This window comes from Colius striatus, chromosome 13 (assembly GCF_028858725.1).
Source record: "Colius striatus isolate bColStr4 chromosome 13, bColStr4.1.hap1, whole genome shotgun sequence".
Taxonomy (NCBI): Eukaryota; Metazoa; Chordata; class Aves; order Coliiformes; family Coliidae; genus Colius; species Colius striatus.
This window is the reverse complement of record NC_084771.1, coordinates 10,116,945-10,132,260: the sequence shown is the minus strand read 5'-3', so window position 1 is coordinate 10,132,260 and position 15,316 is coordinate 10,116,945. Positions and strand designations below refer to the sequence as shown.

At 41.9% G+C, this 15,316-nt stretch overlaps 1 protein-coding gene across 2 annotated transcripts in view; it reads right to left on the bottom strand.

Moving 5' to 3' along the window:
• Positions 1-11,233, bottom strand: part of LOC104563116 (ligand of Numb protein X 2-like) — a 31,551-nt gene extending 20,318 nt beyond the window's left edge. Inside the window, exon 1 of one of the 2 annotated variants that reach the window (XM_062006646.1) lies at positions 10,961-11,233. The gene's annotated coding sequence lies outside the window, so the exon portion shown is untranslated. Of the gene's footprint in view, positions 1-10,396; positions 10,462-10,960 lie in introns of those variants that run through there. The other variant, XM_062006647.1, reaches the window with a different exon arrangement.
• Positions 11,234-15,316: the final 4,083 nt, after the last annotated feature.

The window sequence follows — 15,316 nt, the reverse complement described above, 5'->3', positions numbered from 1 at the left end:
CTGGACCAGGCAAAAGCCTAAGCAAGAGTGAACACTGGTCTGCACCAGTGCCTGGAGGACATGGCTGGCACACAGCAGCAGCTTTGGAGGAGGGTAGGCAGGAACAGTAAGATCGCAAGAACGGCAAGAAAAAATTAGTCATGGGTTTCTAATAAAAACCATACATCACTCCAATTAATCGTCAAGTGTAAGTCAGCTATTTAATTAAAGGGATAATGTATCACCAACAAAATCAACCTATTTTACAGGCGAATTTTTACCTAGCCATAGAAACTTATTCACTTCAAAAGATTAAAACATTACTGTCATGGTTCCAGGTGGGTACAGGGCATGAGTTGTTTGCTTCGCCTCCTGCTGCTGCAGTGCCAAAAAGCATCTTCCCCTTGAGGAAAGCACTCGAGGCTGGATGTACCGACCTGGCGCTTCTGTTTGCATTTGCTCCTTAACTCTTGAGTGCCTGACTCGGTGCTCCTCAAAAGAGAAAGCACAGTTCACAGGCAGCACACAAGCAAAACAAAGCAGAGTATCCGCACCTTCCTCTCTTAGAAATACCCTTTTCTTTGATACTCTGAAACACACATTCCTACTGTTTGCCTTACAAAAAGCCTTCTTCTGTTTTGAAATTATTTTACAAGGGAAAAGGAAACATTTCAACATCGGGCAATCACTTAACATCACCTACCAATTCTAATCAATCAGCTCAGCACCAGCATTAAATGAAACGGCGAGTTTCCAAGGCAAACATCCACCGCTAGGAAATACTTGTGCTTCGGGTTGTGGCGTTTGCATAAAACGTTGGCAGGTGATGAAACAAATTTACTTTCTCAGTGAAAACAAACCCTATGGTAATTTTGCTGATAAACTACTTTTATATGGGGGTTTTTCGGATTATTTACCAAATTAATTCTCTGCTCTCTGTGTTTAAAGGTTATACAAGATTATTCCCATTTATGAGTCATTCCAAAACTCTTGGATGAGACAACTATCACCACAATCTTGCTGCTTTTTTTTCCCCTTCCCTGTAACTCTTAAGCTGTTCTGTTCCCTCAATTCTAGATCCTCGAAAACAAGGTGTGAAGTTTTCATTCAGAAGTGCCAAGACGAATTTCACTGTCCTTTCAATAAGGAGGACACTCCTGCAGACACCAGGGAACCAAAGTCTGACACCTCCGTGATGAAACCCAGCCCACACCCTTCGGCAAGGCAGGAGCCTGTGAGCAGCACAGGGAGGGCAGCAGGCTCAAACAAGCCTGCCACTTGTTGGGTGATTCAGTAAGAAAGCAGATGTTCTGTAAGAGGAAAATTGCTAACATCTTATTCAGCAAAGATGACTACTTCAGCAGAAGACAGACTTTATGTATCTAAAAAAAACCCCACTGTTTCAACACAGCAGGCCTGGTTCCCCTCAGCTTAAATTGTGCAGCTTCAAGAGGACTCGTCTGGAGTCCCTAGAATTCCATCTTTGGAGGTGAAGTTTGATGCATACTCAATCTTTTGCAGTTTCCATCAAATTTCAGATACTCATTCTAACCTCCAAAGGTCAGACAACCCCCAAGAAGCCCTTTGTTCTTGAGCTTCTCTTTTTATTATACCATTCCCCCTCCCCAGCTTCCTTCCAACAATGCCACCTTGAGTGGCACAGTCTCTACTCCTGTCTTTCTCTGCAGTACTGGGACTTCTCCCTAAGCCTCACTTGTGTTTTAGCTTATACATAAATGAAGGAATTGTAAAATAAGGATCTAGCTTGGTCCCAAGCTTCTACTTCTTGACTATATACAAATCCTCTAACCCATACGTACAAGAATGAATTGAAGAATTGAAACTAGCAGAAATCTCTGGATGTTTCCTCAACTCTTACCCTGCCTGGGCTCGAGAAAACATTTCTTTGAGATCACTTTTATCTCTACTGTAGGTTTGTTAACAATCACTGTTGGCTTTCCCTTTTTTTTTAAGGCAAAGTGGGAATTCTTGTATTGTAACACTGACTCAAAGAATAGACTTTTTTAAATGAAGACTTATCGGGTTGTCTAATCTATTCCTCTGCCAAAGCAAGACTATATTGTCAGGGACAATATTAGCACATTGTCTGTTCTTGTTTCAACTCTGCTAGAGCACAGAGCCTCAGATATACATTCCCTATGCACATCTACAATGCTGTTAATAGCTCTAGTAGGGAGTATGCCAACAACCACACCACTTAGTACCATTTCTGAGGGACAGATTCGGTTCAGTTCTCCAAGTCACCCTGGACACAACACAACTGATGAATTACTTATAAAGGAGTTTCTTAAGTAATAAGATTCTTTTAAAGCATAATTATATAAGAAATCTTTCCAATATCATGCCTCCACTTGTGCCACAGGGACTGAAAAAGAACTGTGGCTGTGGTACTTGGCTACCCAAAGAGCAAAATCCCTGCTTCCAATCTTACCATCTGAAGTCTCAGCATTTGCAAACAAAGTTCTTGCTCCTTGTTTTTAAGGCAGTTCACTCTGTCATTGTCAGCATGGAGTACAAATTGTGGCACAATTCAGTCCAGGCCTGTCTGCTCATGTGATACAAGTCACTTTCATTCACAAACATTTACCTTAATGACATCTCAGAGTAGAACAGTGTTGCTATTCCCATTTAAAGACTGAGATACAACATCACCAGAGGCTAAAACACAGACCCACAGAGGCATCAACTCAGGGGAACTCAATGATTAATATGTCTCTGAATATGATCTCAAGTGACCTACCTTAGACCACAGAGGAAGCTCCTGGGGGGGAAAAAAAACAACCACAAACAAAAAAGAGAAATCAAGACTGTTTCTATTAACTAAGAGATTTATGAAGCCACAGGTGTGGTGAGACAGAGTACATTCCATGTTGGAAAATGCAGAAACATGCAGCCAGCCTGCAGTCAGGATACAAAGCAGAAGTGTAAAATTTTTCCCAGCAGATTAGGATGATGAGAGGAATCTCTCCTACTGCTTGAGCTGAAAAATCATTTCTAAAAAATAAATAACTAGGTCTCAATAATAAAATAATACTTGTAGCATGGGATTTAGTTTGGAAATACAGTGAGTTTGTGCTTTTATGCACCTGTAGGTGGACATAGATTTTCATAGGCTATGTTATTGAAAACCCCACTCTAAAAGCTGGCTTTGATGCATGTCCCACATAAACTGCTATGTCACAGCTGACTGGGATCATTATGCCAGTTATTATATTTATAAGGACATCTCCCTGGGAGACTGGAAATGCAACATTCCTACTAAAGGCTAAACAATTAATCAATTTTTTTTTTGGGGGGGTGGACAAAACAAAGCCAGCACATTCTGGATTAACATGATTGAGGGCACACACCAGCAGGGCATTAACCTAAAAACCAGTTGCTTACCTAAAGCAAGTTCAAGATGTTTTCTAACTCGGTGCTCTAGCAATAAACCAAAAGTGGTAGAACTTTTGCTCCACTTTCTTTAAGCAGTTTTCATTCAGTTGAGTTTTCTGTGTCACAGAATTGCATTTTTCTTCTCATCCTAGAGACAGAAGTACCTTGAGAAAGTGTTCTGTGACAGGATTTTTGCTGAATTTCATCTCTATGTTTGAACAAGGAATTCACATACATGAAATGGGACAGGTCTTATATGAAATGCACTGACTGTCCTGACTGAAAACCCAGTGTGCTGCTGCAGTGTTTCATAACCATGAACAGACTGTCCTCACTTTGCAGTAGTGGCACAGAAAAGGTGTTGAAATATCCGAGGACTTTTTACAAGCAATACTTGAAGCACGTCAATTTTGACACAAAACCCACAATACTGAACCCAAGAAGGTTCAGATGGTGATACCACATCCTGCTGTCTTTATTATTTTCTGATATTGCTGAAGGTCATGCCACTCAAAGTAAAAGGAGGAAACCAAAGCATCTATAAATGGTAAATTTACACAGCTAAATAAGAAGCAACCTTTTCACTAACCAACCTTGCCTTCAAGCCAAAGGGTTTCTAATAAGCCACCTCCAAGAGTAACTGCTCAGAACGTTTATGAACACTGTGATTGAGAAACTCTCAATCAAAGCTGCTTTACTGCACTCATTGTAAAGAAAGATTGACAATTTAAAGTTTTCACTGTCTCCATCATTTTTGCCCATTCTGTAACTATAAGTTTGAAAATAAGTTGTATTCTAACTCCCTGGTGTTTCTGGGCTTGTTGGACAATTTGTGTTTAATCTACTTGAACTTCCATTCAAGTATCTGTTTCCTCAGCCAGAAAATAGAAAACCAAGAGTATTTCCATTAGTTATAATCAGAATCATTATCTTGTTAAGACTAGAAAAGACTCAGTATTCCAGGAAACTCTATTTCAAGAGATGTGCTAAAAAACCTTGGTTGACTAGAGTAAGAATATCTCAAGAAGTCTTCTCCTGAGCAACTTTTGCAGTATCATCTCTCCAAAATGGTACATGGATTTCCATTTCTAACTTAACACACTTCAAGACAGAATTTTCTCATTGTTTTAAAACAAACCACCCTGTTTGGGCAGTATATTTAAAAGTTCAACATAAGAAAAGATACCCTTGCTTTGTGTGACGTTTAAAAATAAGTCTTACTTAGCAATCAGTGGCTGAAATTGCAAACATACACTTCATTTTAGGAGGAAGGAACACTGACATGAAAAATTAAGCAGCTGACACTTCAAATTAATTTCTCTCACTGCCTTATGCTATCAACATTTGCTTCTCAGCTCAGTTAACGATACCACAGAACAGTAACTGTCTCACCAGGGACCCAGTATGCTAAAGTAGCACGACCACACAAACGTTACATCTGCAATGAATCCCAATTCTTTCTACAGAGCAGGAGATTCTGGTGTTATTGTTCAATTAATATTAACTGACTAAAAAGAAACAATGAATTTCCTCTCTCCTCTCTTCTTAAGGAATTGAGTAGAGATGTAAAATGTTTTCCACCTACACTTTTCTTCCGAGAGGATTAAACAATGACTACTTTAATATGTTGCTCTGAAAAAAGAGATCAATTAAATGCCATCAAACAGAAGGCAAGTGCTGCAAAGAAAGTTGTTTTATTTATGTTTCTTCCTGCTTTCTCACCTTTGCTGGATGCTTGTGCCAAATCCACCACCCTTTCTACACTGCCTTCCACAGAAAGGTGCAGTTTGCTCATTTCATGCACACATGAGTTCTGTTGTACCATGCACTTAAATCAATTTGCTTCTTTGCAGAATCTGATGCAAAGATTCCTATGGAAGTTTAACCACTTGTTCATTTTTTTTTCTAATGTGTCTAATCATCTCTCTCTAGGAAACTAAAAACCCCTACCTCCACCCTACCTCATATCTGCCCTTTGAATTTGGCAGATATCTGCAATTCCATCCCTAAAAAAAAGTTTGAAGTTTGTGGGAGAAGTTCTCTATAGACAAAGAAAAAAGGAATCCAATGCTATAATTTAAGGATAAAGGACCTAATCTGTAATTAATAACCAAAGCTTCTCTTGCAATTAAAGCAAAGAACCCAAAACCAAAACAAAGAAGGATTAGGTGAAGTGCTGTTAAGATTTAAGTTCATCAAAATAACTTGTAGCACACACACTTTCCAAAGAATTGAGTTTGCTTTTGAGGACAAGAGGTAAAGAACATGAGTAATATTGGCTATATTTGAATACCAGATGCTATTACTATGGTGTTGTCTGTGTGCCTACCTGGAAATTCCTTCTTTATAGAAAGAAAACAGCACTATGGCTCACAGAATCTGAAATAAGCACATAATGTGCAGAGGCTTGTCTTGGGCAGAAGCATTCATAGCTAGCCAGCCCTGATAGCTATTACTCTTGCAGTAGCCTGACAAAAGAAAACCTGTACGTCATCGTCCATTTGTGATCTGGGTGTTGTATTTGTAATATAGCTCAGGAAAAAAAAGCCAACAACAACCCAGATGCTTTCTTATCATAGAATTTCTGAAGCATGCAAGGGAAGCAGACTCTGCAGGATATAGCTGTATGTTTTTAAAAGTCACCATTTGAATAACCTTACCAAGGCAGTCATTACCATGTGTATTTAACAGTAATCTGAGAAGTGGGGAAGGAGGAAGACAGAGACTGTTGCTTTTGGTAGACATATGGTATTTCTATAGCTCTTACCTGTCTTGTGAGGAAGTCTTAACAAAGATTTAATCTCCATTATACTTCTTTTTTATGATACTCTCTTTTAAGTTAAAGAGTTTGGCACAATCAGTCTATGACAGCTTCCTTTATATCATCAGGCAATTAAAATCTAAGGTTTACAGAAAAACTCCTACCATCAGCAACAACTATGCAGCATGGCTGGAAGTGCTGTTCTAGAGGGACCAAATTTCTCTTCTTTTTTTCACCTCAGCAGCTCCAGACTGCCCCAGCCTGTGCTTGGTGCCATCGGTGACACCAGGACATACCACCCTGCCTGGTTGCAATACTCCAGACTTTCTTTCACAGGGTAAGAAGGAATTTTCTCAAAACCAACACAAAGTTCTAGCCCAGGCTTGTTCCCAGTAACTGAAAAAAAAACCCCAAACCTGAATAAAAAGACAATTAAGTCTGTAATTCCCCTTTACATTCCATCTTACCATCAGATCACAGAAAACGGGAAAGAAAACAGAAAAGCCAACAGCTAATTCCCCAGATCCCATCTTCTCAAACTGCAGCTTCTCAGGGTAGCATGAAGCTCAGTTTGAAGTTGGCTTAAACTCCCACCAGTGCTTGTGAGCTGGCAGAGCTGCTGCTGAAACCAGTAGTTGAAATGGCCTTCATCACAGACAGTAGCTCCTAATAAGTACTATCATAGAAGTAAATGAAACCCCAAAACTAAAAACCCTCAAAAAACAGCCATATCTCTAGATTAAGAATTACATTTCCCTAGAGATTTACAGAACAGTATTATGGATCATTTTTAAAAGACTCGAGACACACTGGTCTTTAGGACACCTGTACTTCAGGTTCATGAGCTTGAGTACAGTTGCACATGTAATTTAAGATGCCTTTTCATCATACAGTTTCTCTTGGTGTATCTTGTTGACTTAACCCTCACAGCTAGAGGGAAACAAAACTCCAAGAAGCTTTTTGTTTTCTTCTGTTTTTTGAAATCTGATCCTGATATCTAAGCAGGGTCCAAGCTGGTATGAGAAACAGATTTTTAAGAACCGTTGTTATCTTACCTTATTGGGCACATATTTGCAGTACACATAAATTGATAATTATATTTTCCTTTGACCTAAAAATAATTTTTTAATAGGTGTGACTGACTTACCAGTTAAAGGAGCTCAAACAAGAGGCCAAAGTCCTTCCACTATCCACAAATCAATGCAGCAGCCACATTCTTCCCTACTCACCCGTGAACAACCTTAAATCCCGAATAGGAATGGGGAGGCAATCTCATGCCTCTGTTCAGTTCTCTCAGCTCCTTGAGATAAGGAGTAAAGCAGCCAAGCAGCCCCAGGTGCTAATCTCATAGGGATTTCTTTTTTTTTTTAATCCTAACTACAAAAAGGACTAGAAAACCCATTATGTTTATTTTTATGTATCCTACTTGAAATAATCACATGGCAATTTTTGTTCCCTACCAACTGAGATCGTGTGAAAGAGGATAGCCTTCAGATCCAAGGTTCCCAGAGCAGAGGCTGCTTGCTTTCTTCACTTATCTATCTTCTATTTAGAGACCTGCAATAACATTTACTAGGTGAGAAGAATTTATCTGTCATTTATTAGTCTAGGTGTGGGAGACTAATAAGTCTGAGAACTTTACAAACAAGGCTGATCAAGATTTACTGGACTTTCAACCACTGCAACACAACTGATGTCACGAGTGACCCCTTCAAACTTTCAGAAGAGCAGGTCAAGTTTTATCTCAACCCCTTTTTAACTGTCAGAAAATCAGTTTTTAAAGAGAAAGTCGGCTGCAACTGTTTACAAAACTTCCATGAGTTAAGGCCCAGTCAAGGAATAGACAAAGCTAGGCAACATGTCTTTTTAAATACATAATCCCTTCCAGAACTTCTCCTCCAGAATACTCCAGATAAGGAACATTCCAGTCTTCAAACTTCAAAATTTGCAAAGACAGGAACTACTATATACACATAGAATCAGCCTTTGCCTGCAAGCTGCTTTCTGTCTCTGCAAATTCCTCCAGCTTTATTCCTTGAGGGCTTTTTTTCTGGACCAGCATAGTAAAATTCCTACTACTCAAGTTCATCTAAATTCTAACACTTCAGTTGGTTCATGAGATAGCACTGGATCACAAGCAATTTCTCATACAAAGCAATAAAAAAAAAAGTACCAGAGAGTTTCATATTTTAAAACTCAATTCCTGTCAAGAAATTTTTAAGACAAGAGCAACATTTTATGTGTTATAAATCATGAAACTTAAACTGATGTCAGGAATTGTATTTGTCAGTCCCTCAACTGTATAAGCAGCATCATTTAAGTAAGCTGAGAAGGAAAAGCCAAACAAGAGGGTTTTGTATTAAACCAGCAAAACATACTCAGGACTGTGAGTAAGACAACAGCTGCAACTACTCTGGCAAGATATACACAATCAGAATTAAATGAAGCAGCTTAATTTTCAGGGTGAAATTGATATAGCAGTTGCAGCAGGATTTTATTGTTATTATTTTAATGCATAAAACAAAGACATGACAATGCACAAAGAAAAGTAACAAAACACAGCTTCCTGAAATACAGGTATTTTATTCTGCCATTACACTTATTCTTTTAAGTTTATTTTTATTATATTGTTAAGTCTAAGACTCTACAATCTCATAAACATGGGTAAATTTATCTGTTAATGGTACTTAGCAAAAGTACAGCACTAACATGGTTTATGAAACCATTAATTACAATTTCTAATTGAAGTTACTGGAATGTTATCCAGAATAATCTTCAACTTGTTTCATCAGGTACCTTTGAATCTCATGGGGTTTTTTGGGAGGTCATTTAGCTGCCAGTTCCCTTCTGGGGCTTTATTTTCCACTTTATACAGCTCTTATTCCCCAGACCATATGGTTGGGTTTGTTTCTTAACTCTTGCTCACTACCCTCACTATTCATTTGGTTAGAAACTTTGAAAGAAACCTGTCTTTCAACAGATAAGGTTAATTTCAGCTGCACATCACAGGCCCTTCTCTCCATTTCATTGGGGTTTGATGCTAGTGCATCTCCGTTATTTAAATGAGTTACATCCGCACCAAGCCAGCATACTAGAGCAGACACCATAAAAGGTTGGCCTCGAGTTTTATCATTTCTCTGCTCCATTCTCAGCCATTTGACCCCTTTGTTTTACACTGCACAAGCACTGGTGCTGTTCTGACTTCACAAGCTGGTTCAGAGAGCAAATCCCTTTGGGGGAAGGAATAAACATCACCACTGCTTTAGCCCCTTTCCGCAGTAGACACACTGCATCTTCTTAGTTCCACTGTAAAAGAAGAGTTTGAGTGTGTAACTTTAGAGAAAGAAGTTCTGTTTTGAAGAAGCCATGTGCACAATCTGCTCTCTCTTTGCTGGAGAACTGCCAAAAGAGCTCTGGCCTTCAAGCATCAAGGACAAATGTCAGCGCAGTTGCTCAAAGGCACAGCACACAACTGGCATTGCTGCGGGAAGATAACTACAGTTCTTTAAACTACACCATGCCACCCAAACCTAGGGCTGCTCTGGAGTCTCCAGAGGTTAAAGAATTAGACTGGACAACTCTAGGGTTGTGTGACAGGAACAGTAACTTCCTTGGGCTGTCTACTATCTCCACAGGCTTGTATGTTGTACCCCTGACCCAACATACCCTAACAGACACCTCCCCTAATGCTTATTACCTACACTTGAGCTGGGATAATGTTTCCTTTGGAGCCTTTATACAGTTATGGGCCTTTTGCCTTGGCTAAAAAAAGTGGAATAGAAAGCAAAAACATGACGCTCTTTGGTTTGGTAAGCAAAAGGGAAATTCTCATTTTGCATTCCTTACTTTATCAAGGTGAAGTAGGACTCAAATAAATAAATAAATGGGCCAAGGCATTGAAAGTGCCCTTTCAAGCATGACTTAAAGCAAACTGAGCCTGCACTGCCACCGAAAGGGGCAGTCCCGCTCTCCCTGCCACCTCCTGTGCTGGCATCAGCTGGCTGCTGCCTGGTCTGGTCGTTTTCAATCAGATAACGAGGCTAATGTCAGAAGTAGAGAAGTCAAACACACACAACCAAGCAGTGAAGCAGAGTGGGATCATTCCTGTAGCTGCACACAGCCTCATCTTGCTTTGAACCCCTCATGAAAAACTTCTACATTAACTAAAAAGCATTCTGGTTATAAAGTATCCCTTAAACACTTCTTTCTAAGTCTCTTACAGAGCATTATCTCTTATTTAACATTACCTGTATTTCTTACCTCTAAGGCACTTCCAAAACGTCCACATCGTCACATTGTTCTCCTTTGCCTGTTATCTCAGCTTCTATTTATAGGCTTTTCCTGCATTAATTACCCGCGCAGCACTAGAACCTTGACAGCTTAGTACCTCTCCATCTCCTCAGCAAAGAAATGTTGCCCTACAGCTTCTCTCTGTCCCACACAAGTGGCCAAAACACCGAATGTGGGGTGTCCTTCCCAGGCCCGGGTGCTGCTTGTCTGCAAGACCGACCTCTGAAGAGTTAAACCCTTTGGGCAGGCAGCCAGCCTTCACCTGCGCTGCCCAGCCGCAGCCCTGCTTACCGCCCTGTGTCAACGATAAAGGACTTGTGTTCGCTCTCCCGCCTCGCTCGACCACGGCTACGAAACCCTCGGCTGAAGGAGCTGGAGGCCGAGGCGGGAGCTGCCGCCCTCAGCCGCTTCCACAGCTGATCCGCGACCCCCCTCGGCCTCCCGCCCCTCAGCGCGGCGGCGGCCGCCTCAGCCCTGGCGGGAGCCCCGCGCCCCTCACGCACTCCCGCGCCCCCGACCGCCGCCTCCGCTCACCTGTGCGCGCCGGGGCGCGGCAAAGGGGGTCTGCTCGCCCCCGGGAAGGGGAAGGAGGGAGGATGGGAAGAGGCAGAGGAAGCCCAACACCAACTCGGCCTGCGGCGGCGGCAAACGCGACTCCCCCACTAAGTTTCCGGGCGGGTAAGAAAGTCGAAACCTACGTGAGAGGAGGAGGAGGAGGCAGCGCAGCCGCCCAGGTGTCGCCCGGCACGGCTCAGCCCTCCCCTCAGCCGCGCTGCCCTCCGCCTCCTCCTCCTCGGGCCGGCCCGGGCCGCCCACACCCGCGGCAGACGTGCTCCCGGCCCGCCAGGGGGCGCCGCGGCGGCGCGGGGCACGTCCTGCTGCTTGGCGCGCGCTCCCGCTTCCCGCCTCCCGCTCCCCTCAGGGCCCGCGCGCGCCCGCGTCGCCTCCGGCAGCGGCGGCGGCTCCGGCGGGGCTCACCCCCGTGTCCGGGGCACGGTGAGCGCAGGCGGGGCAGGCGCGGACCTACAGGTGCTGGGAGCTCACCTCCGGGACAGACCCTGGTTGCTCGTCCCGGGTACGTCGGCTCTGTGGGGAACGGTCTTGTTTAGGGTTGTCCTCGCTGGTTATGAGGTGATTCTACTCGCCTCAGGGATGTTTCCTCTCCTACCAGTGCCCTTAGGCCTCCGTCTTACCAAAAAACTCTGTAAAATAGAGCAAGGAGCAAAACCTGCTGCTGTTCTGAGTGCAAGGAGCACATTGTAGTCCAGGCAGCTGAAAAAAACCCCACAACTAGACTTTGAGAGGAAATTATGTTTCGTGCTTACATTCTCTTCTGGGCGATAGAGAGACACAATCCAGGTATTCGGCGTTTAACTTGTTGGCAAGGCAAATTGCAAGTCTAGGAAATTTGTGAGCCATTTGCCAGGTGCCCTCAGCAACTGCAGAGCCAAGAGAGAAGCCCTGGTGCTGTGGGTGCTTCACACTGCTTTGTGGCTGATAAGAGCCAGGGAAGGAAGGAATGGCATGGAAGACAATGGAAAGCTAGTGCCTGTGCTGTTACTATAAGCTGTAAATAGATCCAGTGTTTGTATTTAGGGTGCTTCCTCTCATGCTTCAAACCAGCAAAGTGCCAAACCAAGTGAGGTCCAAAAGTTATCAAGCTATATTAGTAATATGTCCAAACTAGGAAATCCACCCAAAGGAGGAGACCTTCCTGGATGTATATAGTACCTTTCTTTGTGCTAGATTGCATTTGGGTCCACACAGTGAAGTAGAACTGTTTCAGGGCAAAAAACCCTCCAACTATAATCCATAGTATTTTCTGGGATATAATTTCCTTCTCTGGGCCATTGCACAGGCTTCAAAATACTCTTACAGCAGTCAAGAGGGTCATGAGGTAATAAAGATGATGACATTTCTGACAATAAAGACAAAACATATAACATTAAACCTTAGTTTTAGGGGAGGATCTACTAGGAAGGAAACCTTTGTACCTTAATGGAGGCAATATGCAGTGCAGGCAGAACTAGCACACCTCTGCATTTGCTCATGGAGGCATGGCCCATAGTTGCTGAAGTAGACCCAAATAGACAGAGAAGTAAGTGCTTTCAATGCCCTGAAAAAAAACCCCTCTCAGCTTTAGTAAGGCTAGATATCTATGTGATTCAAGTAAGACTGTTCAAGGAATGTTGGCTTTTATTTCAGAGATTGCTCAATTTACCCACCCTGTGTTAAATTTCCTATGTAATCTTTTATTTCCTTGCTACCTCCTCAGATTCTTCTGTTCAGTGTGTGAGAGGATCTTTGTGTTACTGAGGTGAGATGCCTCTCAAGGTAGGAGAAGCACCATACACTGAAAATGCAACAAGGCCCTTTCATCTTTAGATCATTGTCAGAAATCTGATGGAAAGGCGACACGCCAGCAACACACCTCTGCTCAATGAGATCTGTGTCACCACAGGACATTAAATGTAAGGTATTTTGGCAGGGCTTGAACTGTGATTTAGATTTGCAAACCCATCAGTTTTGGTTAAACTAAAATAGTTGTTTTACAGGATTTCCTCTGAAGCACCAATGGGGTGCTCAGGGACATCTGAGAAGCATGGATAGCAGCACATCCTCAGACTATTCTGAACAAACAAATATTGTAGTAATAAAGTGTTTGGCTGGTCTGAGACTCAAAGTGTGTTGCCAGCTCAGAGACGAGCGCTACAGCCTGGTGCAGAGACTTGAAGCTGTGTCTGCGCTGTCAGCCAACCTCACACCGCAGCCTAGAGTCATTAAGCCAGAACTTATATTGAACACTGACTTGCGTGTAAACAGGCCAAGGCTTAAGCTGAGCTCTGTGGAGCTGGAACACTTTTGAGGGGAGAGGTTTAAACCTTAGCACAGAACCAATCTCTCCACGCAGCCTGCAGCTCAGGCAGTGAAGACAGGAAATGTGTGGGTGAACTTGGGGTGTTAGGAAGACAAACCCCAGGGAAATTTCAAATGGATGCAAATCTTCACAATTAGGAATTCTGTCTAGTTAGCACTCGCTGGAGATTTTTATCATGGACAATGACCTGTTTTTCTGAGTGGACAGTGTGCCCATATATAATTAAGATATGGTGAAAGTTTATTGTATAAGTGTGCTGGAATTTTGGTTTGGCTTTGCAATAAAGGAACCACACTGAGTCACGGTTACTAAATGGACTCACAGAGGATACAGGTCTCTTCTGCAGAGCTGACACAAATGTGAGGAACTGAAATTAATTTCTTTCCTAGTCCAGGCAAAAGCAGCCACATCGTAAATAAGGCTGTGGCTTGATGACACGGAGCCTTTGCTGTATTACTGGTTCCTACCTGCTCCTTGTTCCTGACCTTGCAACACAGCACACCAACCCTTAGCTGTGTTTGCAGCTCTTGTGTGGCTGAACTGTGAACCAGATCAGAACACCTGAAAAATAAACTGGATGAAAATCTCTAGGAATATATTTTATTTACTAGATATAAATATATCTAAAATAAATGCTTTTATTTTAGCCAGATAGATCAGATTCCCAATCTGATTTATAAATCAGGGTTTATGGGTGGATGATATTCTTCCCTCCTAGTATGGAATCAGTCAGTTAGAAGAGTAAACTGGCTAAATATAAAACTAATCCTGGTGAGGAAGGATCCCAAACCACAGTTGAATATTTGGTGTGCACAGCATAAATGAGTTGCTCCACTGAACTGTTGTTAATGTGTTGTGTCAATCTGAATAGCAGATTGTACAGTTTCAGATGTACAATTTTTTTTGCCTGAAAAACATCCTAGCATTTGGGAGGGAAATAGTTTCTCAAGTAACACTTGGATTATAACTTTGGTAAACTTTATGTCTCAGCCTGCTGTCTCTTCAGTGGCACCTCCTGCAAATCCCACAAGTCTGTTGGTCCTCACTCTCTATTGAGTTTGAAACACCAAAGTTCTGCAGAACTCAAGGACTTTTTATTTACTAGCAGTTCTGTTGAATTAATTACGTGTGTAGCTTTTGATAACTGAGAAGGCTCTGTGTGGAAAAAATACAGCTATCTCACTTTGAGCTTTTATCTGCTCTAACTGCTGATAATTCCCCATGTGCGATGGTGTAATTTGTACCATAACCACTGGGATGTTATGTGGAGAAAGATTGTGGGCCACATACCTGTACAATGCATATGTCTGGATTAAAATGCCACTTCCTGACAATCAGAATTAGATATATCAACTAAACATACTCCTGTGTTTACACAATATGAATAATTTTGTAATTTCAGGTGAAGATTACCCCTTTTTTTGTAAAATCTGAAAAAAATAAAATCAACAAACAAACAATAGGAAAAATAACAGCGGGGAAATTGAATGGGGAAGCAAAATCACATCACACAAAGGTTTACACATTAGTTTAATCCCATTAATGTTGCATAAAACTAGGTAACCCTGTGTGTTTCTGTCATCCTATTATGGGAAGGTGCAAAGAATATATGACTGCACAGTATTAATTTGGGACTCAACTTTGATGTTTCATCACAAACAAACCTAAATTCCCAACCCACACACAAGAATGTAAACACAATTAAATAATGAATCCCACAAACAAGGGGAGAGAGTAATCCCAGGAATTTATGATTAAATGGCCTGGAATCTCCCTTTTGTGGAAAGCAGAGCAATGGAAGTACATGTTCATGAAGACACAGTGGAGTCTGGTAAATCCAGAGCCCTAAGCACATTGTTTGGATTCATTCTGCCAGATTCTATCATACTTTTGCTCCTTTTGCAGTATTTTGTCATATTTGCTGCAAATTATTGCTGCATAGGCATTGCATCCTCTGTATTTAATAAGAAGTAGTCAGAGTCCCACTGTTTGAAATTTACAAATGGGAGCCA